Raw genomic sequence first — 25,962 nt, 5'->3', positions numbered from 1 at the left:
TAACTCCTCCGTGGGTAGGGATGGTTGCCCCGGGGCCCAGTGTCTCTGTGCAGGGTATGGCGATGGCATGGGCCTGCCCGGACGTACCAGGGGATGTTTGGTTACTCACAAGTAAATGAATCACACGAGTCTTTTGGTAAACCAAGGTGCTGGTGGCCAGCCACCGCGGCCGGTTGTACTCTGCTCCCCCACCTGGGGTGGTGATTGCCGTCTCTTCCTCTGCACTGGTTGTAGTTGTGTGTTTGGACTTCCCAGTGTGGAACACGGGAGTCCGCTCCTGGCTTGCTGTGTGCCTGAGGAGCCGTGCCCGCTGACGCTGAACCGTGAGATCTATGGACCCTGGCGGTTGCTCTATCCCTAACTGTGGTTGGTTGTCTGCTTTTGGGACTTTGGTTGGGACAGGACCTTTAATCCTGCCCTCAATCGGTTGATTAGCTAGGCCGGTGGTTCCGGTCCTGGCTTCAGGGTCCGAGTACCCCCTCTGTGCACGGTTTCCAGTCGGGTCTCCGGTGTCGGTACCGGCAGACTCCAACCCTGCTCCGGTCCTCCTCGGATCTGTCGAGCCGTCTTCCCGTCTCCTGCTGACAGAGACCACCATCTGCCACCTAGTCAAGGTACCAGGGCTCTGACCCTGGCACTGTTCAACTTGAACTTCTCCTCTGCTGGAGCTACACCTAGCTCCAGCCCACACTCCTCTCAACTTGAACTACCAAACTAATCTGCTTGCTTTCCCGCCCCGGGCTGTCTAGACCCCTAGGTGGGCGTTCCCTAACCGCCTGGTCCTGCCCACTGGTGTGCCTGTCTTGCCCTGAGGGGAGGTGACTAGGGTTTCAGGTTGGCTGTATGTGACCTAGGTGAGGGAAGGTGTTATGCGGGGGCCTAATGTGTGACTACCTGGTTTTGCCAGGGCGTCACAAATCTACATCTGACCATACATAAACATAAATCATACAAATCATACATAGTATATCCACATACACTCATGAACAAACATTGTCAAGGGTCTCTACCGTCCTTAGGAGACCTTTGACAGGTCTGAGACCTGAGGGTCATTTCCTTGTGAAACTCTTTTTTAAATGTATTGTCTTTCTTTTGGTGCTGCAAGAGTTAATGATAATGACCCTTTCCTTGCTAGTAGTTCCTAGTTAGTGCAACCTCACATGCAGCCGGTTTGTGACCATTCCCCTCTTCTTTAAATAATCACATATTCCGGTTATAGAATCCATTTCTGTACTGACCACCATAGAAGCACAAGTCTTTGGAAGTTGCTGAAGCCGGGTTGCTTGCAGCCCTGGTGTTTGGCTGCAACAGTAGAGTTGCTGGATATACTTTTTGTCTATGTCCCCTTGTCTGTCCTTCTTCCCCTTTATCATATTATTGTAGTGGTGAGTCTAGTACGATCACCAGCCTTTCCACTAACCAGGGTGAATGGAGGGACAGCAATAAACTAGGCATGTAACAGGGGGAAGGACGTATTAGGGACGTTAGGGAGCTCAGAGATCAGACTCAGGTTAGTGTCAGGATGTGACCCGTCTCACCACTCCCTTATGCTAGGGCCTTCCTATTCTTTCTAGCCCCGTCGTTAACCCTGTGGTTCACTGAGCGCCAGGCATCCCATTGCTCAACCGTGGCATTATAAAAATCGGAAAAGATTTTTTCAGGATTCATTATGAATCCAAATGCAGCTTTTGCACAACAGATCCAGAGTCTGTCACAGGAGGTGATGGATATGTGTTCAGCGGTTGTGCACAGTTGCAGCAAACTGCGGGTCTGCTGGTCTCGTCTCACTCCCAGACTCAGCCTGAACCCAAGATTACTCTTCTGGACAGGTTTTGTGGGGAAGGAATACATTTATGATATTTAGGGAAGCTTGTAAATTATATTTCAAGCTCTGCCCTTATTCCTTAGGGAGTGAGGAACAGCAAGTGGGGATTATAGTCTCTTTTCTACAGGGAGTCCTCCTATCCTGGGACTTCTACCTTCCAATTGATTCACAGTCATTACAATTGGTTGACAAGTTTTTTGCAGCTTTGGCCCTTGTTTATGATGACCCTTATTGCGTCTCCCTTGCTAAGTCTAAACTCCGTAAGATTCAGCATGGGGGTCTGGCTGGTGGAGGAATTCTGCTCCTCGGAGTTCCATACATGGGGCACTGATACCCAGTGGAATAACCCTGTCCTTATTTTTGTCAGGTCGGCTTAAAGATAGATGCCTTGGCTTGGTATGCTACTGTAGAATCATTAGAGGTCACCATGGACCTGGCTCTTAGGGTTGACAGACGCCTCGTGGATAGATGTACAGCTACCCCACCTTCTGTTGTCCTCCCTAGGGAGTAAGTTCCACCGCTGTGTGTTAACTAACTCATGCACCTAGGAAGGACCTCCCCTCAGAGTAGGTATCCTTCATTTTGACGTGAAAAGGTAGCGTGTTTTTACTTCGGTAAAGGGTCACTTAATTGTAATTTGTCCACCTGTGCCCAATGAAAACACACCTTCTAAAAAGCTGTTTCCTCCAGGTTGTGTGAAGGGTTGTGACCTAGGCATGTATATTTCCTCTGCATTTACATCTCTTTACCTTTACTGTTGAGTTGATTTTTGGCTCAAAAACTGAGACTATGTCTGTCATTATGGACAGTAGAGCAGAAGTCAAAATCGTGCATTCTCGTTTTGTTCAGATCTACGGTCTTACCTGTTGTAAACTAGCAAGATCCATTATGGTACTCTGGCATTGAGTTCAATGCTGCCAGATTACCGGATTATCGACTTTAATGGTGCTGGTTAATCATGTAATATGACACCATTGAAGTCAATACTTCGGTAATCCAGGACCGTTGAAGTCTATGCCGGCTTACTGGATTTCAGTTTAATGAGTTCACTGAAGTTAGTTCACCTGAGGTCACAGCTGGCGTACTGTGGGAACAGTCATCTGTTACCTTAGGTGAATTCACTGACGGGTTCTTCGTTTTTTTTGATACACAGGGAAAATGATATAGCTGGGGACTGCAGCCTCCAGTTGTCTGCTTTATCTGCACTGGTTAAATTTACCACAGTAGTCCTAACAAAAATAAGGTTAAACAGCACTTCAAAACCAATACAGCATCACCACATTCAATCAGGGTACTGATTGAGACTATAGAAGTGACAACACACATCTTAAAGATAAAAAAATATTTTTTATTGAAAAAATTTTTGAAAATTGCATATTAAAATAACAAACAGTGCTTTGATAAATATATTTCAAAAGGGGAGACAGGCCAGAAAATAAGGTATAGTATACTGGTTTGATGAAATGACAATATTTCAAATAAGTCCAGCAAGAAATAGTTAGCTATTGACAGAACACAACATGAGCAAATGATCAAAGATTCAATGTCATGGAATAGCTCTATGCCATAATCATTACCAGTGAATTAGGGTAATAGGATACAAACCAACAAATCTTTACTTAACCAACCAAACACTTGATGTTTAAAAATTGTAGTATTAGAATATCATTTAAAGGTGCAGCAAATGCTCATAGTTACCTTGTTTTACACCTGTTGGACCAAACACCGGACACCCCTCACCCCGACACATGTTTCGCCCAAGCTTTGTCAGGGTGAGTGTCTGGGGTGGTGGGCATGTGAGTTTCAATAGGACAAGTGACCAATAAGGAAAAGGCACTTAACTGAGCACATGTTTAGCGCATGAAACCGTGAGCTATCCGTCCATGTGAAAAGACTTTTGTACCGGGCGCTGTAGTGTCACATGACAACACCACCTGCAAAGCAGGTAGGGAGTTGATGCGAGGCAGCGGGTGCATGGCAAAAGTCAGACAGAGACTCACTGGTGGATGCGCACCTGCATCAGGAAGTTGCCGTGGCCATATTAGAATTGGGAAATAGCCAATGCTTCATTAGTGAAGAGAATGAATAAGAGAATAAGCTACTTACTGAATGCATGTATGGCGCATGTAACCACGAGATATCTGTCCGTGCAAAATTACTTCTGTGCTGGTTGCTCCAGCGTCACATAGCAACACCACCCGCAAAGCAGGTTGTAAGTTGGTGCGAGGCAATGGGCATGCGGCGGAGGTCAACCAGAGATACTCACTGGCATATGTGCACCTGCAATAGAAAGTTATAGCGGCCATATTGGAAGTGGGACATAGCTAATACATTTTTGTTATCTTAAAGATTGGTGTTGTCACTTCTATAGTCTCAATCACTACCCTGATTGAATGTGGTGATGCTTTATCTCCACTCGGCATCAGATACGGGGGACCCTACTCCAACTTTTCCAATTATGTATTTATTTTTACACTCCACTTCTGGGTTCCAGACTGCTAATGTGAGGGCAACCAAACACAGAAGCTGGCACGCTGGCAGTCTGATTTGAACCAATCACAGACGCTGTCACAGGAGATGGGTGAGGGAAGCAGTGAATATTCATAAGACTTAATGAGCAGGCCCAAAAAGAGTGTGACAACTGCGCAGAAACTTAGTAAGTATAATTGTCCTGCTTTAATACCCATTTTCCTTCCTTTTTCCTTTTTTATTTTTATCCAGGTGGCAGGACACAAACAGTAACATGGACTTCCCTGGGAAGTCCATGTTTGGGGGCCGTGTATGGACACAAGGTGTGTGGTATGGACCCCGAAGTTCGGGTTCACCCATCATTAGGCAAACACCCACTATTCTGGTACTGGTGACATATCATTAAACTTTCTTTGATTTTGTAAAGCCTCATTTAAATGTTTGTAGATACTAAACATCTTCTCAGGGTTACATCAAATGATCTCGAATAATCTCGGGGTCCTCTATCAAGCTATAAAATCTAGTAAGCTACTTCCCAACATTAAGAGCTTATGATTAGGTTAGTCTTCACTTTGTTAAAATCAGTTGTTAACTGTTGGGAAACTTATCAGTTTAATTTTGATTGAATTATCATTTTCCTTGCCGTGCCACCACAGGGGAAATTAGTCAGTACATAACACTTAAATGGGTTGATTGGGAAATGCATAACTGGAAAATCCTCCCAAAAAAAGAGATATTCCTGTTTCGTAGCCTGGCAAAGACAAGTGGATCCTGGACAACGGGCTAACTTCAACTATTATTTCAATATATTCACTAATGAACAACCTTCTTACATACAGATTTAGCTTTCACACATGGAGCACACAGGATTTGTGTTAGTAGAGATGACCAAATATTTTTGAAATTTGAATTTTCCCGCTTCATCACATTATTGCAAAAAATTCAATTTGCAGAAAACGAATTTACTGCAAACTGCAAGTAATACTTAGGGGTACTTTGCACGCTGCGACATCGCTAGCCGAGGATAGTGATGCCGAGCGCGATTGTACCCGCCCCCGTCGCACATGCGATATCTTGTGATAGTTGCCGTAGCGAACATTATCGCTACGGCAGCTTCACATGCACTTACCTGCCCTGCGACGTCGCTCTGGCCGGCGACCCACCTCCTTCCTAAGGGGGCGGGTCGTGCGGCGTCACAGCGACGTCACACGACAGGCAGCCAATAGAAGCGGAGGGGCGGAGATGAGCGGGACGTAAACATCCCACCCACCTTCTCCCTTCCGCATAGCCGGTGGACGCATGTAAGGAGATGTTCCTCGCTCCTGCGGCTTCACACACAGTGATGTGTGCTGCCGCAGGAACGAGGAACAACATCGTATCTCCTATTGGTGCAACATTATGGAAATGTCCGACACTACACAGATCACCGATTTTCGATGCTTTTGCGATCGTTTATCGGCACATCTAGGCTTTACACGTTGTGACGTCGTTACCGGCGCCGCATGTGCGTCACTTTCGAATTGACCCCCGACGATATCGCAGTAGTGATGTCGCAGCATGCAAAGTACCCCATAGTCTCGGGCTGCCTGGAAACGAATTGTGCAACACTATCCTACAACTGGATTGAACCACTTTAAAACTTTTCATTGAAAGCATAGCCTTAGCGATGTCAAAGTGAGCTCAACATACTGTATATGGCTATTTTTAATTTTATTAGTGTTGTGCTGTCATACACTACCTATATTGTTTTTTTTGGTGTTTATGGCTTTTTTTTCCTATGTCTTTTTTTGAGCTGTGAGCTGTGTTGTCCTCTCTCTATCTGGATTCACTGCAAAAGGGCTTCTACATTTCTTGCCTTTGCTTTTATACAGGCTATGATTATCCCGCCTAATTACCTGTGCTAATGCAAGGGGAAGCCCCTACAGTTACATTTGATGTTCCTTAAGCCTATATGTCATACTAGGTATGGGGAAGTATCAAGCAAGCAGCAAAGGGGACCCCGGCATCTAAGGACCTCTGACCAAACATACTGCTGGTTCCTGTAGTCCCTCACCACCCTAGATAGGTTCCGCAACTATACATAGAGCTGGATACCTGACCCTAGGTATCCCTAATGCTGGACCCTAAATAGGGAACGGGTGGGATGAGCTCTTCATCAACCCCACTAAATGCTAAATGAAGACACAAGGAGGACACACAGGAGGAAAAGTGCATAAACTACTTATCCACAGATGACTCAGGCAGAAGTTCAATAAAGTTTCAGCAATGATAACACAGATGAGTACAAGCCACCTGCTTGCAACCAGAGCTTGAATGAACTGAATAATATCACTATCACCAGTCCAGGGAGGATGGGAGTATTTAAGTACAAAGAAAATACTGATAATCAGCAGCTGGACAGAAGTTTAGCTCCCCTGGGTCCTAAAGGCGCATAGATGAAAACCCAACAGGAAAGCTCCCTAGTACAATAAATACTAATAGGGGGAACAACAGAAAGTCAGGGAGCATTTTGCACAGCCAAACGCTGTGACCTTCTACTGCAAGAGACCACATGACTGTCTGTCACCTGTGCACTTTTCTAGCTGATGCAGTCTTCTGTTTTTTTTGTTTCTTTTTTTCGTAAAATAATGGTGCACATCTATTTTGGTGATTGGCTCAAGTTCAATGTCAAATTATTTAGATTCGCAGAGGTCAACAAATTTCTTAAAATGCAACAAAAAATCGACTTGTATTGAATAGATTCCTTCATATCTGCTTATTAGTATGTGGGTACTTCATTCATTAGAAGATATTTTCATGTATTATAACTAGGGATGATCGAATATCACAAATATTCAGCAATATTCAGCTTCACGAATATTCGACGAATAGGACGCCGCTATGCGAATATTTGATCCGCAATGCAAAGGGTACTTTACATGCTGCGATATCGGTACCGATATCGCTAGCGAGCATACCCGCCCCCGTCGGTTGTGCGACACGGGCACATCGCTGCCCGTGGCGCACAACATCGCTAACACCCGTCACACTACTTACTTGCCCTGCGACGTCGATCTGGCCGGCGATCCGTCTCCTTTCTAAGGGGGTGGTTCGTGCGGCGTCACAGCGACGTCACACGACATACGTCCAATAGCAGAGGAGGGGCGAAGATGAGTGGCCGGAACATGCCGCCCACCTCCGTCCTTCCTCATTGCCGGTGGACGCAGGTAAGGAGATGTTCGTCGCTCCTGCGGTGTCACACATAGCGATGTGTGCTGCTGCAGGAACGATGAATAACATCGCTACTTACCAGACAATGATTTTTGGTAAATGAATGACCTCTCATATACCAACGATTTTTGTCTCTTTTGCGATCGTTTAAGGTCGCTCCTAGCTGTCACACGCTGCAATGTCGCTAACGACGCCGGATATGCGTCACAAACACCGTGACCCCGACGATATATCATTAACGATGTTGCAGCGTATAAATGGCACTTTAGTCTATGGGAAGCCCGAATAGTTGCTATTCCGCATCTATTCGGGTTTCCCATAGACTTACATTGCGCATCGAATATTCGCAAATAGTCGAATAGAGGCGACCTATTCGTTGAATATGGGCGTAGCCGAATAGATATTCGATCATCCCTAATTATAACGTAGCTAAAGCACTTGATAGAAAATACAATAATTGGATATGCATTCAATATATTCCATTCACATGAGCAGTTTCCCTCTTTTCTTGTCTGTAGTATTTCTAGAAGAGAGTATTCAAATTGTCTCTCCAGTAAAGGAGACAAACTCTAGCGCAGCGCCACCTATTGGAAGTAGCGATCCTAAAAGTCACAAGTGGATTTTTAACAATCCTTTGCAATATGACTCAGGATATATGCCAGATCAGATTCCCAATTTGCAGACACGGTGTTTCAGGGTGCTTGCCCCTCGTCAGTGCAAAGTATGGGGTGTCTGATTTGGCTCATGAGAAAGCTATGTGGGGACCACGGGGGAACACTATTCTCCTTAAGGAGACTTTGCAAGCCAGTCTGGCTGCCAGTAAGGGGACTTATAGCTGCCATGCCCCTCTGGGAAATATTCAAATTGTCTCTCCAGTAAAGGAGACAAACTCTAGCGCAGCGCCACCTATTGGAAGTAGCGATCCTAAAAGTCACAAGTGCATTTTTAACAATCCTTTGCGTATATATATAATATGACTCAGGATATATGCCAGATCAGAATCCCAATTTGCAGACACGGTGTTTCAGGAAGAAAGTAATTATTTCTAAATTGAGTTACAATCTTCATAATTCATTATTACAGCTTCAGTCCCTTTTAGACTTTCTATTTGTTTAAAAAGAAAGCACTTGTAGTTTGTCATACTGCGGAAAATGGTGCTGAAAGTCTGAAAGTTAGATTTTATTTTCCTTATGCCAGAATTCACACAATTAATTATGCACAGCATGCCTTACTGAGAGCAGAAGGTACACTAATGAAAGTGGAAATTACAACAAAAGGCAAGTTAGAATACTGATTACAATATGTTTTCTGTTTTTGCATTGTAATATAAAAAAAACAAAGCAAAATTAAAACATTTAAAAAAATAACCTAAGAAACAAAATAAATGAAAAAATATATTAACTATTATTAAAAGATGTAGGTATACTTAGTAAATTTAAGATGACCTCTGCAAAATGCAAAATACAGTATAACAAATTTGAACCATACTTCATGCACCATCACTGATTTCCAACATATTCTTGACAGCAAGAAATATAAATGTAAAAAAATACAGAAAATCCGTACATATTCTTTTAATACTCTCCTTTCATTTTATCCTATTTCACATTATAATCATAATTGTGGAGGAATATATTAAAGGGAATCTGTGATCAGAAAATATGACCTGTAAGTAAAGGCATGTTTGCAAAGGCCTTTTAATGCTCATGAAAATTGTAAACCCATTCCTTACGTTTAAATTGGAAGTGCCGCTCTCATACCTGTCCTTTATTTCCTTGCTCAACAACAGCCTTCAGTTAACTTAGCGCAGGTGCTGAATCATTACTTGGGGTCATCTTATCAGATCGGGTGGCACAAGCTCAGTAAGCTGCTGATGTTGTGGGGGGCAACTTAACGATTTGTACATTTGGTACCTCTGCAGAACCATTTCCTGGAGTCCACTTCCTGTGCAGAATCTCTTCCTGGAGTCCACTTCCTGTGCAGAACCACTTCATGTAGTCCACTTCCTGTGCAGAACTGATAAGGTTAAAATGATGATTATGATGAGACTCAAGCGGTCCCTCTGGATCTGACTGCTGTTCCAAATTATATTGTCATGTGTGCACATGAGACTAAAAATAACGGACAACAAGTCAGTTATAACTATCTCCATGACCAACTGGTCTTTATTGTTTGAAACTTGCTATAGCCCTCGAGAAGTGAAGGGTGTGGACAAAATACAGTCCAATCAAGTATCGCAGGCTGGACTCAGGACATATAGAAATTAGCTTAATCTCTTCTGGATTGGTCAGTCTAAGCTCTAGGAATTCCTTTGTTCATCATCTTCCCTGGGAGTTGTCCAGGATGTGTCAGCCATCTTCAAGTTACATATACTGTGTTAAGGAAAATACACTGAATATGCAATATACATATATACATGTTAGTAAGAAACAAAAGCATTCATAAATATATGTGTTAGTTTACATCTACTAAACTATATACCTGAGTCTATGAAATGGTTGAATTAAGTATTTTTGGTTACTTAATTCTTATCCTCAACAGTCCCCCCTAAAGACTTATTTCTGCCATTTCTGAATTCGAAGAGTACTGTGTTCCCTTAAAAAGAGAGGTAGAAAGATCTGTTGGAAAAACCTGCCTAACTGAACGTTGAGGCATGTGTGGAAAGGGGAAAAGGGTTTTCTTCACTGGTTTGAGACCAAGGACTCCTAGGCGAGTCCTTACCCTTTGTAGTTGGACTTTCCCATGTCCCAAGGTTCTCTAAGTCCTCTCTTCTAACTGTTTTGGCAATGATGGTCTGAGACTGTACAGGTTTTTCTGAAAGGATAAATATGAGCAGAACGCTCAGTGCAGCGCTGGTTGGTCGACCCTTTTGCAATGCGAGGCGTGGATCCATAGATTTTTCTGTGGTTGGATCGGCTCATCTAGTGTTGACTCATGGCTCTTTTTCGCTTGTCCTTTAGAATCAATCAGTCTCCTGACTGGAGACCATATGCTACTAGCTCTGATTTAAGATCTGGAATTGGAAAATACATCTGATTATCACACTATTTAGTCAATCATATAAAAATTGTACATGCTAAACCAAAAAAAATCTTACATAAAGACCTGTTTATTACGAAAAGAAAACAATACATACATTTTATTCACGATTTGCCAGTTTCCACTTTTCTATAAAATATACACTTTTTTGTAAATTCATTTTTTTTGTTACATACCAGCATCATGTGCTTCTCAGCAATAACGTCATTTTCTGCAACTGGAATGCCTCTGACCAAACCTGGAGGGAAATCTACACAACACGCACAGACTTGCATACAACGTGCTCATGATATACATCTATAATCAGTTTGCAGTATCTAAAAATGGGTAGAGCAGGTGCAGGGTGTTACTGCGGATTCTTTACAGTTTTTTTTCTCACTTCATTTTAGGCACATGTCTTACAAGACTGGGTGTGTCTGCCCACCTGGGTACTGAACCTTGGTGTCACCAAAGCACACACTGATAACTGTCTTTCACAGATTTTAGTCCATAGGTTACCTGGGCCATCATTAAGAAGAGCTCTCATGGCAGAGAAAGCTTACCACCCTTTGTCCACAGACCTTCCTCAGTCAACTGGCTCCCTGCATGTCACACTCCATTCCTTCTTGATTTGCTTGTTCCTGTAGGGATTTAAGAACACAAAGAGTGACTGAAATCACTGATGTGACAGGTGTCATCGAGATATGGTCCATATTGGTGAAAGACTCTCAACTCTAGGCCCGTTCACTGCTTGTTGGTCAGCTGCACCTGTGTGGGGATCTCCATCCGATTCCATCAGCTCAGATCTAGACTTTCTCTTCAGTATACCTAGCTCATTTGACAACAGGAAAAAATCTACAACCTACATACACATCTAAAGACTCTTACCCTCTCCTGTTCTACCCATCTAGAGAGGCATTAATGAGTCACTGCTTCCTATACCCATAGGATGGGAGGGAGTGGTTCAAATTTAGACTACCTCATGTTGTGCAAACCACAGCATATCCAGTGTAGAATCGACCGATAGTAAAAACTAAAAAATATACATTAGATCATTCTTATAACTTTAACTCTGACCATAATACAGTTAGTGGTCATCTATACTTCACATGACTAAAAATACTAAATAAATAAACAAAAACATATATGTCACGAACCACCGGGGGGGTCACTCAGAAATCCCCCGCGCTGGCTACCAGTACGTCACAATCGGGGGGTAACAAGTGGGGGTCACCCCTCCTTTATACCTCCCGACCGACAGACAGAGCACGTGACGCGCTCTCTAGCGCCCCTCTTATAGTCAGGCCAATTATGGAATTGCCCGACAATAAGCAAGGAGGCCGCTATACTACTTATGCCGATTATTGAAGGGTCCCCGGTGAGAGTAGGGTATATATTCCCCCGACCTCCGCGGGCGGAATATATAAAACCTCCCCGAATCTCACTGGCCTCCCCACAATAATCCTTGGCACAACTCGCTGCCACCAACCGCTTCACGGTAACTATTAGCCGAACACACAGACGTGGGATTCAAGATCGAGATAACAGAACAGCCCAAGATTAATTATATAATTTAATCGGCCTAAAGCCACACTAGAAACTACAATATATACAATAGGGAATCTTCAGAATATACATATGTCAGAGTACAGTTACAATCAAAGCATGGGTTACAAACAGGCATACACAGTTCCAGCAGTTACCTTGTGCGTCTGGCCACAGGGGGGCGCTGTAGACCAGGTTTCCAGGAACTCCCTCACAGGTCTTTCCCAACCAGGCCCCCGAGCAGAAGAACACTGGAAAATGGCCGAAGTAGGGTTATCAACCTGGGCAAATCCAGGTCCCCTCCTACCTTAGTGACCTCAGAGGGAGCACTGCTCCACCCCTGGCTGGAGTTATGGACAAAATCCACAACATGGAATATGGGCCATAACTTTGCCTGGGAGCGTCGTAGGCGGACATCAATGCTCTCATTGTGACAGTTATGAATTTAGCTACAGAATGAGAGGACTCATGACTTGTCTACTAGTTCCACATTGGCTGATATCACGCCTGGGGTATTTCCCCAGGTCCTGCTCCCATAAAAAGGGTGTGCCAGCATCGTCCGCATGCGGAGACACCATTTTTATGGTTGCCATATTTATCGGAAATATGGCTTGCGAGATATGAACCATTTTTTACTGGAGTCGTCCTGTCTGGATACTTCCAAGCTTGCTAACTAGATAGCAGCCCCTACTACAGGGTCACGGCAGGGAGTCATCCTGTGTCCATTGTTCCCACATCACCTAATCTCCATATCACAGGAGATGGCCATGGGATGTGTTGCTAGGATGTGACACCTTCACAGATGCTGGACATCTGAGAACAAGAAGGGAGGGGGCACTGCCATGGAGTGATGAGAGCGATTATGACTGGAAGTCATAATTCATCTTCATATCCCAGGGTTTGCCTCACACCTCCCCCCTTTTGAGGGCGCTAGGGGGCAGCACACTCCGGTGTTCCCCCGTGCGCCCGTCCGCGACCTCTCCTTGTCGGGACAGCCCGTCTGCGTTACCGTGGTCCCGGCCCCTTTTGTGGCGAATGGTGAAGTTGTATTGCTGGAGCGCAAGGCTCCATCGCAACAATCGCCCATTCGTCCCAGAGACAGTGTGTAACCAGCTGAGGGGATTGTGGTCCGTCTCCACGATGAAGTGGCGCCCGTATAGATAGGGTTGCAGACGCTGCAGGGCCCACACTATGGCCAGGCACTCCTTTTCCATCGTGGAATAGGCCACTTCCCGTGGTAACAGCTTCCTGCTCAGGTACAAGACTGGGTGCTCTTGGCTCGCAGAGTCCACCCGGCTGAGCACCGCACCGAGGCCGAAGTCACTGGCGTCGGTCTGTACTACAAACGGCCGCGTGAAGTCGGCTGCCTGTAGCACGGGCGGGCTGGACAGGGCGTCCTTTAGGGCCCGGAAGGCTGTCTCGCAGTCCATTGTCCAATCGACTGCAGAGGGCAGCTTCTTCTTGGTGAGGTCCGTCAAGGGCTTTGCCAGGCTACTATAGCATGGAACAAACCTCCTATAGTACCCAGCGGTCCCCAAGAAGGACATCACCTGCTTCTTGGTCCTGGGGGTGGGCCAGGACGCGATGGCCTCCACTTTCTCAGGCTCGGGCTTCAGTGTTCTCCCGCCTACCCGGTGACCGAGGTACTGGACCTCGCTCATGGCCAGCTGACACTTTCCCGGCTTGATGGTCAAACCTGCCTGGTGGATCCGCCTGAGCACCTGTGCTAGATGCTCTAGGTGATCTTCCCAGGTGGGACTGAAGACGGCAATGTCATCCAGGTACGCGGCCGCGTACCCTTCAAGTCCCTTGAGCAGGGTGTTGACCATCCGCTGGAAAGTGGCAGGGGCATTCCTCATCCCGAATGGCATCACCGTGGACTCGTACAGTCCAAATGGGGTAATAAAGGCAGAGCGTTCCCTGGCCTTGCGAGTCAGGGGGATCTGCCAATATCCCCGGCTCAGATCCATGATGGTCAGGTACTGAGCCCCGGCCAACTGATCGAGCAGGTCATCGATGCGTGGCATTGGGTACGCATCGGCGACCGTGACAGCATTGAGCCCCCTGTAGTCCACGCAGAACCGAGTGGTTCGGTCCTTCTTAGGGACGAGGACTACAGGCGAGGCCCAAGCGCTGTTGGATGCCTGGATCACCCCCAGCTTCAGCATCTCGTCAATCTCCTGGCGCATGTGTTGCTGCACCTCCAGGGAGACCCGATATGCTGAACGCCGGATCGGGGGATGATCCCCAGTGTCCACGTGATGGACAGCCAAGTTAGTCCTTCCAGGCTGGTTGGTAAACAACCCCCGGAAGGGGTGTAGGGTGGCCCACAGCTGGGACCGTTGGTCCTCCAAGAGCTGGTGGCCAACCTCCACATCCTCAATGGATCCGCCTGCCCTAACCTGGGCTAGCATATCCAAGAGGGTTTCCGCTTCTCCCTCCTCGGGCAGGTTGCACACGGGGAGCGCACATGCCTCCCGCTCATGATGTGCCTTCATCATGTTCACATGGAAGGGCTTCCGCCTTCCACGGGCAGGGTCCAGGATGACCAGGTACGTCACAGGGTTGAGCTGCTGGTACACGAGGTATGGGCCTTCCCAGGCTGCCTGAAGCTTGTCCTGTGGTACGGGGACCAGTACCCACACCTTTTGACCCACTTGGTAGGTCCTCTCACAAGCGTTCTGGTCGTACCAACGCTTCTGATCGGCCTGGGCTTGAGCCATATTGTCGTGTACCAGTTGCGTCAAGGCCTGCATTTTGTCCCGGAAGCGCATGACATACTCGATAACCGACACTCCAGGGGTGGCCAAATCCCCTTCCCAAGCCTCTTTCACCAGAGCCAGGGGGCCCCGCACACGTCGCCCGTACAGGAGCTCAAACGGTGAGAATCCTGTTGAGGCCTGTGGAACCTCCCGGTAAGCAAATAACAGGTGTGGGAGATACCGCTCCCAGTCACGCCCATGGGAGTCGACCAACATCTTAAGCATCTGCTTTAAGGTGCCATTAAACCGCTCGCACAGGCCATTAGTCTGTGGATGGTACGGGCTGGCCACCAGATGTCGCACCTGGACTTGCTTACAGAGGGCCTCCATCAGCTGGGACATGAATTGGGTCCCCCGGTCAGTGAGCATTTCCTGGGGAAAACCCACTCAGGAGAAAATCTCCAGCAATGCGGTGGCCACCTTGTCAGCCCGAATGGACGACAAGGCCACTGCTTCTGGGTACCGGGTGGCATAGTCCACTACCGTCAGTATGAAGCGTTTCCCGGAGCTGCTGGGGATGGCCAGCGGGCCGACCAGATCCACAGCCACCCTCCTGAAAGGCTCATCGATGATTGGCAGAGATACTAGTGGGGCTTTGGGGTGTGGCCCCGCCTTCCCCACTCTCTGACAGGTTTCACACGAACGGCAGTAGGCAGCCACATCGGCCCCCATTTTTGGCCAGTAGAAATGCTGGTTTAACCTGGCCTTGGTCTTAGCGATCCCTAGGTGTCCGGCCATCGGAATCTCATGTGCGATCCGCAACAACTCCGTCCGGAACGGATAGGGTACCACCAACTGTCGGTCCCTGGGCCACGCCTCCGGTGAACCCTGCTGGACCGTGGCCCGGTACAGCCGTCCTTGGTCCCAGACCACTCGCTCCGGGTCCGAGTCCGAGGGAGGCTGTGCCGCCTGCTCCTTAAGAGCTTTCAGGCTGTCGTCAGCTTCTAACGCTGCCTGAAACCCCTGACTAGATGTGGCCAGAATCGACGAGACTGTCACATCTTCAGTCAGTACCCCGGGACCTGTGTCCTGGCCTCCACCTGACTCGGCTGCCACTTGGTCAGAAGGGGAAGAGCTATCGGACCTCCGGGAGGCCCCTTGGCTTCCAGCACTCCCACTGCGGGTGACAGCGGCCACAGCTGCTGCGACCGTGGGTCGTGCCTGCTCCTCCTCCGTTCCTGACCAAGTCGCCGGTTCAGGCAGACCTACCTGGCTTCCTGACACCCCGGTTGTGGGGGAACCCTGCACCGAGATCTTACCTGGGAGCACTTCCGCTCCGGGACCGGCCCCAATCTCACCTGCCTGTTCCCCCCCTGCAGCAACAGAACCCCGCTGTGAAATCTCTGGGGACCCCACATTTGCTGTGGTAGCCCCCACCCCACACACTGGTCCTCCCCCTGCAGCACCCTGCTCTCTGCTTATCCCTGCAGAGGGCAACAGATCCCAGCTCACTGGCTGATCACTTGTAGAGGCATTGTCACACCTTTCTCTGACCCCCTCCCCTGTCACAGCTGCAGCTGAGTGTGTGTCTATGGTGTCTATGCAAGCAGAAAAATCAGAGTTCACTCCCTCCTCCCTTACATCATTCATAGATAACACATTAACATTGTCCGGAGGCACGTCAGTACTGGCTGAAGGTTCAGCCCTTGGGGGGGGCCCAAACTGGGAGGTTATCTGCCCCAAATCTGTCCCAAGTAGCACGTTTGCGGGGATCCGATCAGTTACCCCCACCTCCCTCACCCCTCGCCCTGCGCCCCAGTCCACATAAATGCCAGCAACAGGCAGCGCCGGGTCAATGCCTCCAATCCCGGAGACAGCGAGGGTTTTTCCAGGTATCAAGTCTTGGGGGGACACCATCTCAGGCCGCACCAGAGTCACCTCCGAGGCGCTGTCTCGCAGTCCTATGGTCACAGACTGGCCGACGGTGACAGGTTGGAAGCTGTCCAGGGACCTACCACCACCCCCACCCACACAATACACCTTGGGCGGCCCTTGGGACGGGGACGGAGCCGGGGCCTTGGGACGCTGAGGGCACATGGCCTTGAAGTGTCCAGGTAAGTTGCACTGGTGGCACCGTCTTGGTTCTGCCACGGGCCTGGAGAGGGGAGGTGAGGGGGACACCCCCTGCAGTCTAGGGGCAGGTGGGGCAGTCGCAGAGTTCATCTTACCCCCTCTCCAGGTGCTGCTGGTGGCTGCTCTCCTGGCCTCAGGAGCCCGATTGTTGGTGTAGTCATCGGCCAGGGCAGCTGTAGCCGTGGACCCCTTTGGCTTCTGGTCTCGGATGAACTGGCGGAGATCCTCAGGGCAGTTCCACAAGAGTTGCTCCGTGATGAACAAGTCCAGGATCTCCGGTCCGGTGGAAAGCTGCAGGCCTTGGGTCCAGTGGTCGGCAGCTCGGGCAAGTGCCCGCCGGTGGTCAGCCCAGGAGTCCTTTGGTCCCTTCTGTAGGCTCCGGAACATCTTGCGGTAGGACTCTGGAGTGAGGTTGTACTGTTGGATCAGGGCCCGCTTGATGGTGTCGTAGCCCTGATCTGCCTCAGCAGGCAAGTCCCCAAGGATATCCAGGGCCTTACCCCTTAAACGGGGGGTCAGGTATTTGGCCCACTGGTCCTTGTCCAGATGGTGCTGCAGGCAAGTCCGTTCAAAAGCAGTCAAGAAAGAGTCCAAGTCTCCATCCTTCTCCAGCACTGGGAAGTCCTCAACACGGACCTTTGGAAGTTTGGTGTCTTGAAGGTCACGTGTGGCTGATGAGGGCCGGAGCTGAGCTAGCTGCAGCTGGTGGTCACGGTCTGCCTGTTGCCGTCGCTCCGCAGCCTCACGCTCTGCCTGGCGCTCTTCACGCGCTGCCTGCCGCTCTGCCCTGCGCTCTGCCAGGAGTTCCTTGTAGCCCTCCTGGTCTCCAGCCTGGAGAAGGGCCATAGCCATTTGAAGAAGGCTATCCGAGCCTCCCAGGCTCGGTGGAATGGCACGTGGTGATCTGCGACCCGCTGCGGAGCCTGGTGATTCACTGTCCATTGCAGAGCGGAGGGCTGGCATCTGGCTCGTTGAGGACCCTTGGGTGAGCTGCTCCTCATCTTGTCCATAATTGCCAGGTTGTGCGCTGTCCTCTGCAGAACGGTTTTCTGGCGTCGAGCTCCTGGAGGACTCGTGGGCAACCTCCTCATTACTGTCCACAGCACCGTCCTCCCTCTCTTCGGCTCCTGCTTTAGCATTGGCCAGTTGCATAGCTCTGCTCCTGGTGCCATCAGCCATTCTTGCAGACTTTTGGTCACTGACACAGAACTGACACCTGATGCACCCACACACCTTACAGTATCTGCACTCTGACACTCTAGTGTTGAGCTAGTCTGAAGACCCCAGCAGCCACAGCTGCTGCAGGCAGTCTTTAGTGTCTGGGAGTATGGGTCTCACACTCACACACACTATTATCTCGATCCCACCGCTTGCCACCAATATGTCACGAACCACCGGGGGGGTCACTCAGAAATCCCCCGCGCTGGCTACCAGTACGTCACAATCGGGGGGTAACAAGTGGGGGTCACCCCTCCTTTATACCTCCCGACCGACAGACAGAGCACGTGACGCGCTCTCTAGCGCCCCTCTTATAGTCAGGCCAATTATGGAATTGCCCGACAATAAGCAAGGAGGCCGCTATACTACTTATGCCGATTATTGAAGGGTCCCCGGTGAGAGTAGGGTATATATTCCCCCGACCTCCGCGGGCGGAATATATAAAACCTCCCCGAATCTCACTGGCCTCCCCACAATAATCCTTGGCACAACTCGCTGCCACCAACCGCTTCACGGTAACTATTAGCCGAACACACAGACGTGGGATTCAAGATCGAGATAACAGAACAGCCCAAGATTAATTATATAATTTAATCGGCCTAAAGCCACACTAGAAACTACAATATATACAATAGGGAATCTACAGAATATACATATGTCAGAGTACAGTTACAATCAAAGCATGGGTTACAAACAGGCATACACAGTTCCAGCAGTTACCTTGTGCGTCTGGCCACAGGGGGGCGCTGTAGACCAGGTTTCCAGGAACTCCCTCACAGGTCTTTCCCAACCAGGCCCCCGAGCAGAAGAACACTGGAAAATGGCCGAAGTAGGGTTATCAACCTGGGCAAATCCAGGTCCCCTCCTACCTTAGTGACCTCAGAGGGAGCACTGCTCCACCCCTGGCTGGAGTTATGGACAAAATCCACAACATGGAATATGGGCCATAACTTTGCCTGGGAGCGTCGTAGGCGGACATCAATGCTCTCATTGTGACAGTTATGAATTTAGCTACAGAATGAGAGGACTCATGACTTGTCTACTAGTTCCACATTGGCTGATATCACGCCTGGGGTATTTCCCCAGGTCCTGCTCCCATAAAAAGGGTGTGCCAGCATCGTCCGCATGCGGAGACACCATTTTTATGGTTGCCATATTTATCGGAAATATGGCTTGCGAGATATGAACCATTTTTTACTGGAGTCGTCCTGTCTGGATACTTCCAAGCTTGCTAACTAGATAGCAGCCCCTACTACAGGGTCACGGCAGGGAGTCATCCTGTGTCCATTGTTCCCACATCACCTAATCTCCATATCACAGGAGATGGCCATGGGATGTGTTGCTAGGATGTGACACCTTCACAGATGCTGGACATCTGAGAACAAGAAGGGAGGGGGCACTGCCATGGAGTGATGAGAGCGATTATGACTGGAAGTCATAATTCATCTTCATATCCCAGGGTTTGCCTCACAATATAAAACAAGACTTTCCTATTTCAGTTAACAGATATGCCTCATAGTAATCTAGTAAACATAACTTGCGGGGGAAGGGTCAGCTTCAAAACCTTCAATCTAATATGCCTGCTGCGCCCTCTACTGTTGGAGAATACAACTAATAACTTCTTCCCCCCTTTGTTTTTTTAGTTTTTGTTTACCAATGTAGCAAAATTCAGAGTTTTTATGCTGGTATTCCCTAAAAGAATAAATAAGACAGCAGGTAATAAATTAGCTACATACTAGAAACTAAAGTTGGACAAACAGTGAAAATAACGTATATCTTACAACAATATACATGACTGGGGAATTTTAAAACCTTACGATAAACAACACTGTATCCATAAAAAAAGAAAACCTTTGATAATAAAAATAACTTAAACATGGTTAGGTGGCTGCTGTGACTAAACAGCTAACCTGCAAAAAAAAAAATATAAATTGTTTAGAAAGAATCATAAAAAAACAGAAAAGAGGATACAGTCTGTAGACAGAATCACAAAATAAAAATATATTGTTCGAATAAATCGCCATTAAAAAACAAAACAAGACAGAAACTAATTTGCATATCTCATGAAATCTAATTTTCCCTACAAAATTAATTGAATCATTCAGGTATAAGCAGTAAACTAAAAATGTGAAATCCTGAACTCTAAGGCGGGCTTTGCACGTTGCGACATCGCAAGCCGATGCTGCGATGTTGCACGCGATAGTCCCCGCCCCCGTCGCAGGTACGATATCGTGTGATAGCTGGCGTAGCGAAAATTATCGCTACGTCAACTTCACATGCACTCACCTGCCCTGCGACCGTCGCTCTGGCTGGCGACCCGCCTCCTTCCTAAGGGGGCGGGTCGTGCGGCGTCATAGCGACGTCACACGGCAGGTGGCCAATAGCGGCGGAGGGGTGGAGATGAGCAGGATGTAAACATCCCGCCCACCTCCGTCCTTTCGCATAGCTGCCGGCGGCAGGTAAGGAGATGTTCCTCGCTCCTGCGGCTTCACGCAGCCGCATGTGAACGCATGTGAACTTATCTTGCTGCGATTCCATTGAACTGTATTGAACTGTACCGCATTTTTGAAGGATCCCACATTGCGGCAGAGTAACGCTGATGTGAGAGCAGCCTAAGTAATAAAACATTTATTTATACATTCATATTACACAATATTACAACACAGGGATGGGCAGGAAGGGGTTTCTAGCCCCCAAATCACCCTGATTGTAGGTTAGAACGCATAAGGGACCTGACAGGGTCCCTTTAAGGATAGGTCATCAATGTTTAAGGGCCTTTACAAACATGCCTTTAATTAGGGGTCTAACATGCTGATGACAAGTTTCCTTTAAGAATTCTCCTATTTTTTCATTAGAGATCAGCCATTTTTCCCCTTCCTTTTAACAAAACAGAAGTGTGGAGAGGCGGCTAGTGCGCATGCGTGTGCCGATTTAACCCAGCCAGAGCCAAAGTCCAGTATTTCGCTTAGTGAGCATACTCAGCCTGACTGTGCCATTCCTGAGGCTGACTCCTCAATTCAGGCTACTGAACATGCTCCTACACTTAGTGCAAAAAGCCTCTTTGCACAGGTTCTTGGACATCGTGCCATGTCTAAGTCTTGTGCTGTGCCTACTGAGCATGCTCGGGCAGTCTGATTTCTGAGACTGTTGTTCAGGCTACTCAGCATGCTCAGGCACTTAGTGCATCAGAGGCTAGGTCTGTTAAGGACCTCACTGGGCATGTCCGTGAGGTGGCAGGCCCTGATAGGCTGGCACGCATCAGGTGTCCTGATAATGTGGCCACTCCAGACACAGCACCTAACCATTGTCATCAGACAATGACTGGTGAGGTGTTTGGGGGCGTGGCTGCCATGAGGTCATCAGTGATGTGCCGGTTCCGGATAGGCTGCTGATGATGTCACTGATGACATGGCACTCCGCTATTGGACCCTGGAGTTGGCATTGTGGGCCATTCTGGGTTTGGGGTGGACCCAGGTTATAAAAGGGGCTGGAGACAGAGACAACATGGAGGTATACAGTCTTCACATTTGCTCACACAGAGCACACCTCCATGCTAGAGCCTCATTGCGGCATAAACCATAGATTTGAAGCGGTAGACAGGGTTAGGCGTTCAGTGCTTGTCACGCCAAGACACCCATGGCTCAGCACGTTAGGGTCAGGCACCGGGCTTCCACCTCCTACCATCGAGTCCTGCTAGTGCAGCCCAGTGGAGTCAACTGGGCTGCCGCTGCTGCGCCACCTGTCCTCCTCATATCGGCTTTCCAGTCAACACTACCGGTGTGACCACCTGGCCTGACGTGTCCTGTACACACGTGGCCAGTTGAGAGCACTGGTTGCTAGAAATGCTAATCGGGTGATCGCTCGGTCTGACGTGTCGTACACACGTGGCCGACAGGGCGGTCTCCGGTCAACGCTATCTGGTCACCACCCGGCCTGACGTGTTCCCTGTACACATGGTCGGTGTAGCGCCAAAGGTACACCGAAACTCTAACTAGGTTGTCGTCCGGTCTGACGTGTCCCTACACACGTGACCGGTTCCCAGGTCTCCTGTGCAGTCAACAGGGAATTCTTGAGCTGGGTGAGTGGACCCTGTGACGCTAACAGGGTTCACAGTCTCCTGATCCAAGAGTTACTTAACTTGGATCAGGCCCCTATTATTTCAGAGCCAAACAGCTCTATGTTCTCCGCCTAACCTTCGGGTTGCCAGCAGCATCTTTGTCATCTGGAGTATGGTGGGCCCCGACTGGCGATTGGGATATTTACCACCTTATCCCGATCTTCCAGTCCCCCCGTAACACAATTTTTTTTGAAAAATTGAAACAAATCTGCAAATTAGTTGTTTTTTAGATTTGCTGATCTCTAGTATGAGGCCTGCCAACAGATGGTGGGGAGATATGGATTGGGCAGTCTAAATTTAGACATCTGATCCTTAGGTTTTCAGAATAGATAAGTCACTGCCAGAGGATTTTGAGATAGGCTTTCTCCCACCCGCCCATACTTTTCCATATTGAGTATTCAGACATATGGGGCACTGAGGGGAGCCTGCTATATCGTGTTTATAGCCACCTTTAAAGAACTGGTGGCATCAGAGATCTCACTGTTCTGTTTGGAAAAGGGACTTGGTATGGGTGACCCTAGACACTGGCACACAACACATCCTTCATCCAAAAATTAGAGATCAAAAGGAAAATTCAACTCTGCAAGATTTCTAGAAGACTGTTTTAGGACCACGTTGAAAACACAAAACCTAAAGGCATATTTATTTTCTGATTTTCTTTCAGAATTCTAAGGTTTAGGGTTTCTTAAGGATAAACCTGCTAGGAAAACTTCAGACTTTCATATATATTTTTTTCATAATGCATTCAGACTTTATTTGCTTAGCCGGAAAAGCTAAACAAACAAATATGTCAGCAGAGTGGAATATCAAATGAGAACACAGGTGCACGGACGTTGTGGCTGCACTACAAACAAAAATACAAATACAATGCTACAGCACTCTGCAAACACTGAATACATGAATTATATACATGAGTTATATATATGAGGGTACGAGGGTTTAATGAAAAGTAACACTGGTATGTGACAGGTACTGGACTTTTCAGTAGACTCTCGTCTACAACTCTAGATGGTGGGAAGCCTTAGCAATGAATGGTTGTGTTGGTAAAGTGTAAAGAATGGAACAGTCAGTTCAGATCGTTACATCACAATGCTGCTAACTTTGAAAGGACAACTAACAAGGGTTCGAAAGGACAATGGAAATGTCTTACTGCAGCATGACAATGCCAGACATACTTCACATGCCACCACAGCATGGTGAAGTATGTCTGGCATCTGATGAAGAAGTTGAGAGAACTGTGAGAGGTTGGTTGCAGAAACAGAGTGTTGACTACTTCTGTTAGGGTCAGCACACATGGCGAGTAATACGAAATGAGTGGAATGCGATAAAAAATTGCATTCCACTCGGAAAAATATTAATCTATGGGGCAGCTCCCATATGCGATTATTTTCTCAGCCCTAATCGGACCGAGAAGACAGTCACAGCATGCTGTGGGTGGAATGCGATCTTGTTCCACTCACACCCATTAAAGTCTATGGGTGAGAGAGAAACATCACACTCTTAACGCGAGAGCAGTGCAATTCTTGCATCAGCCGGCAACAGAGGTGATAGGAAGATAAATCCCTCACTTTCCTCCGGCCCTCCCCTCCACAACTGTGGTCTGATCGTATGATCGGACCACAGTCGCATGACACTCGGCTCCCGCTGTGCTGCGAGTGTGAGCCCAGGGTCATGCGAGGACTCGCACTAATCCTCAGCCTTACGCCTTCAGTAAACTTGTTAATTGTTGGCAGTAGTGAATACAATTGTCTGGTGAGTATGTGGAAAAGTTAGTATTGGTAATTTAGGAGCACATTCTATAGATTATTTCTGCATTTGATTCATTGAAATATTCCAATCGAAAGTCAAGTTACAAAGGTGAGGGCATTATTTTTCATTCAACCCTCGTACAATGCTCCAAACAGAAAAGGTTCTTAGACAGCATTTTGATCAACTTGTATATATTCATCTGCCAATCACAAGACGATCTCTTGGATTGAAGTCTACTTTAAATAAGGGAAGGGCTACAACCAATAGCCAACACCTTTAACTTTATCTGCATCCAGGATAAAGATACAGTTAAAACTATTGTGGGGCCCACAGAACTTTCTTTAGGATCATAGTGTTCTCCTATCGGATGGATCTGAACTTCTTTCTAAATATACTACTTGTGCCTGAGCATGCAGTCGGAAATCAAAATCAACTAAAGGAAAAGTCTGAAACAATCTATATTAAGTTATAACTGAAAAAGCTGAGTTGCCAGAGTATGCATCACTGACCCCGTTCTAGAAGGAATATGCAAAACTGCATATAAGTTTAGTTCCTCTAATGAAGTTTACCATTTAAATTTCAGAAAGTCAAAAGACAAATAATTTATGGAGAAAGATCCAGAAAATGCGAAAATATTCCTCCTGAATAAATCTCCCCTCCTCCACAGAAGTAATTATTACAATATGTGACAGCAGCAGGCAGTATCCAGTACAGCATGCATTTTCAAACTCTTAGATAGACCAAGGTAAATGCCTGGATTCCACCATGTGTAGTGGAAGTTTTTACAATAGGTATTGCCCTTCTTTCTATAGTACGGAATGGTTAAATTACATTCATTATATTCCACAAGTCATCACTACAGTTAAACGTATTATAAACTGCATACATTACTAAAATGGACCTGATACGGATGTTAATTTTAATTTGAAAATCCATCTCAGAATTGCAGAATAAACTTATATTATAGTTTAAAGAGAAACTGTAATGTACATTATCTGTTATGCCTTGATTTAGGTATTCGATCTGGTGACATCTTGCTCTGTGGTCAGGGTCCCTGTCTGCTGAACTATGGCCCTTTTCTTCCCTGTCCTACTGTTGATGGTCCCTATTGCCTTTGGCTGATGGGAGGTTATACTTGTTTCATGTATTAAGGCTGCTTTACACACTGTGATATTGTCGCGGGCGGGGAGGAGGGTGTCAGCACACTACGCTCACCCCTTCTGCTCGGGTCCGGCGGCTGCTGCTCAGTGGTCGCTCGAGCGGTGGGCCGGATCCCGGGGGCTTCTCGAGCGGCACTCCTCGCCCGTGAGTGAAAAGGGGATTTTGGTTGGGGAGATTGTTTATTGTCCATGACGCCACCCACGGTTGTGGTGATTGAGTGTACACCACCGCTGCTCTATATGGGGATCTCGGGGATGGTGAGGCTGAGCAGCCAGTTGTTGTGTTGTCCCTCCGTGGGTAGGAGTTGGTGATCCCGGGGCCCAGTGGGGTGCAGGGGCGCAGGGGCAGCGCTGTGCCTTGCGGCACTGAGGTACTCACTCAGGCAGTAACCACGACACAGTTCTCGGTAAACAAGCGGCTGGTTGGACGGGTCCCTCGGACGGTTCACGGTGCTGCGGTTCCCTGCAGTTAGCGGTGACGGTCTCTTCCCTGCACCTTTGAAATGTCTGTTTGGTAGCGATGGATTCCCACCAGTTACCCGCTCCCCGACTACAATCTGAGCCGGAGGAGCTCCACGCTTTGCCCGCAGGCGCCGGCCCTGGGAAACTGGTGCCTTGGCGGTGGCGGTGATTCCCCGTTGTGGTTGGACCTTTGCCGTCAATCAGGACTTGCTTGTTGGGGGATCTACGTCCCCTTCACTAACGGATTTGGCAATTTACAGCGACTCCAAGCCTTGCCGGGATCCGAAAAGCCCCTGCCTTGGTGCTGACTGCCCTTTGTATACTGCTCCAGACCCCCGGGCACACACAGCCTCC

Source organism: Anomaloglossus baeobatrachus, chromosome 4 (assembly GCF_048569485.1).
Source record: "Anomaloglossus baeobatrachus isolate aAnoBae1 chromosome 4, aAnoBae1.hap1, whole genome shotgun sequence".
Taxonomy (NCBI): domain Eukaryota; kingdom Metazoa; phylum Chordata; class Amphibia; order Anura; family Aromobatidae; genus Anomaloglossus; species Anomaloglossus baeobatrachus.
This window is presented reverse-complemented; position numbering follows the sequence as displayed.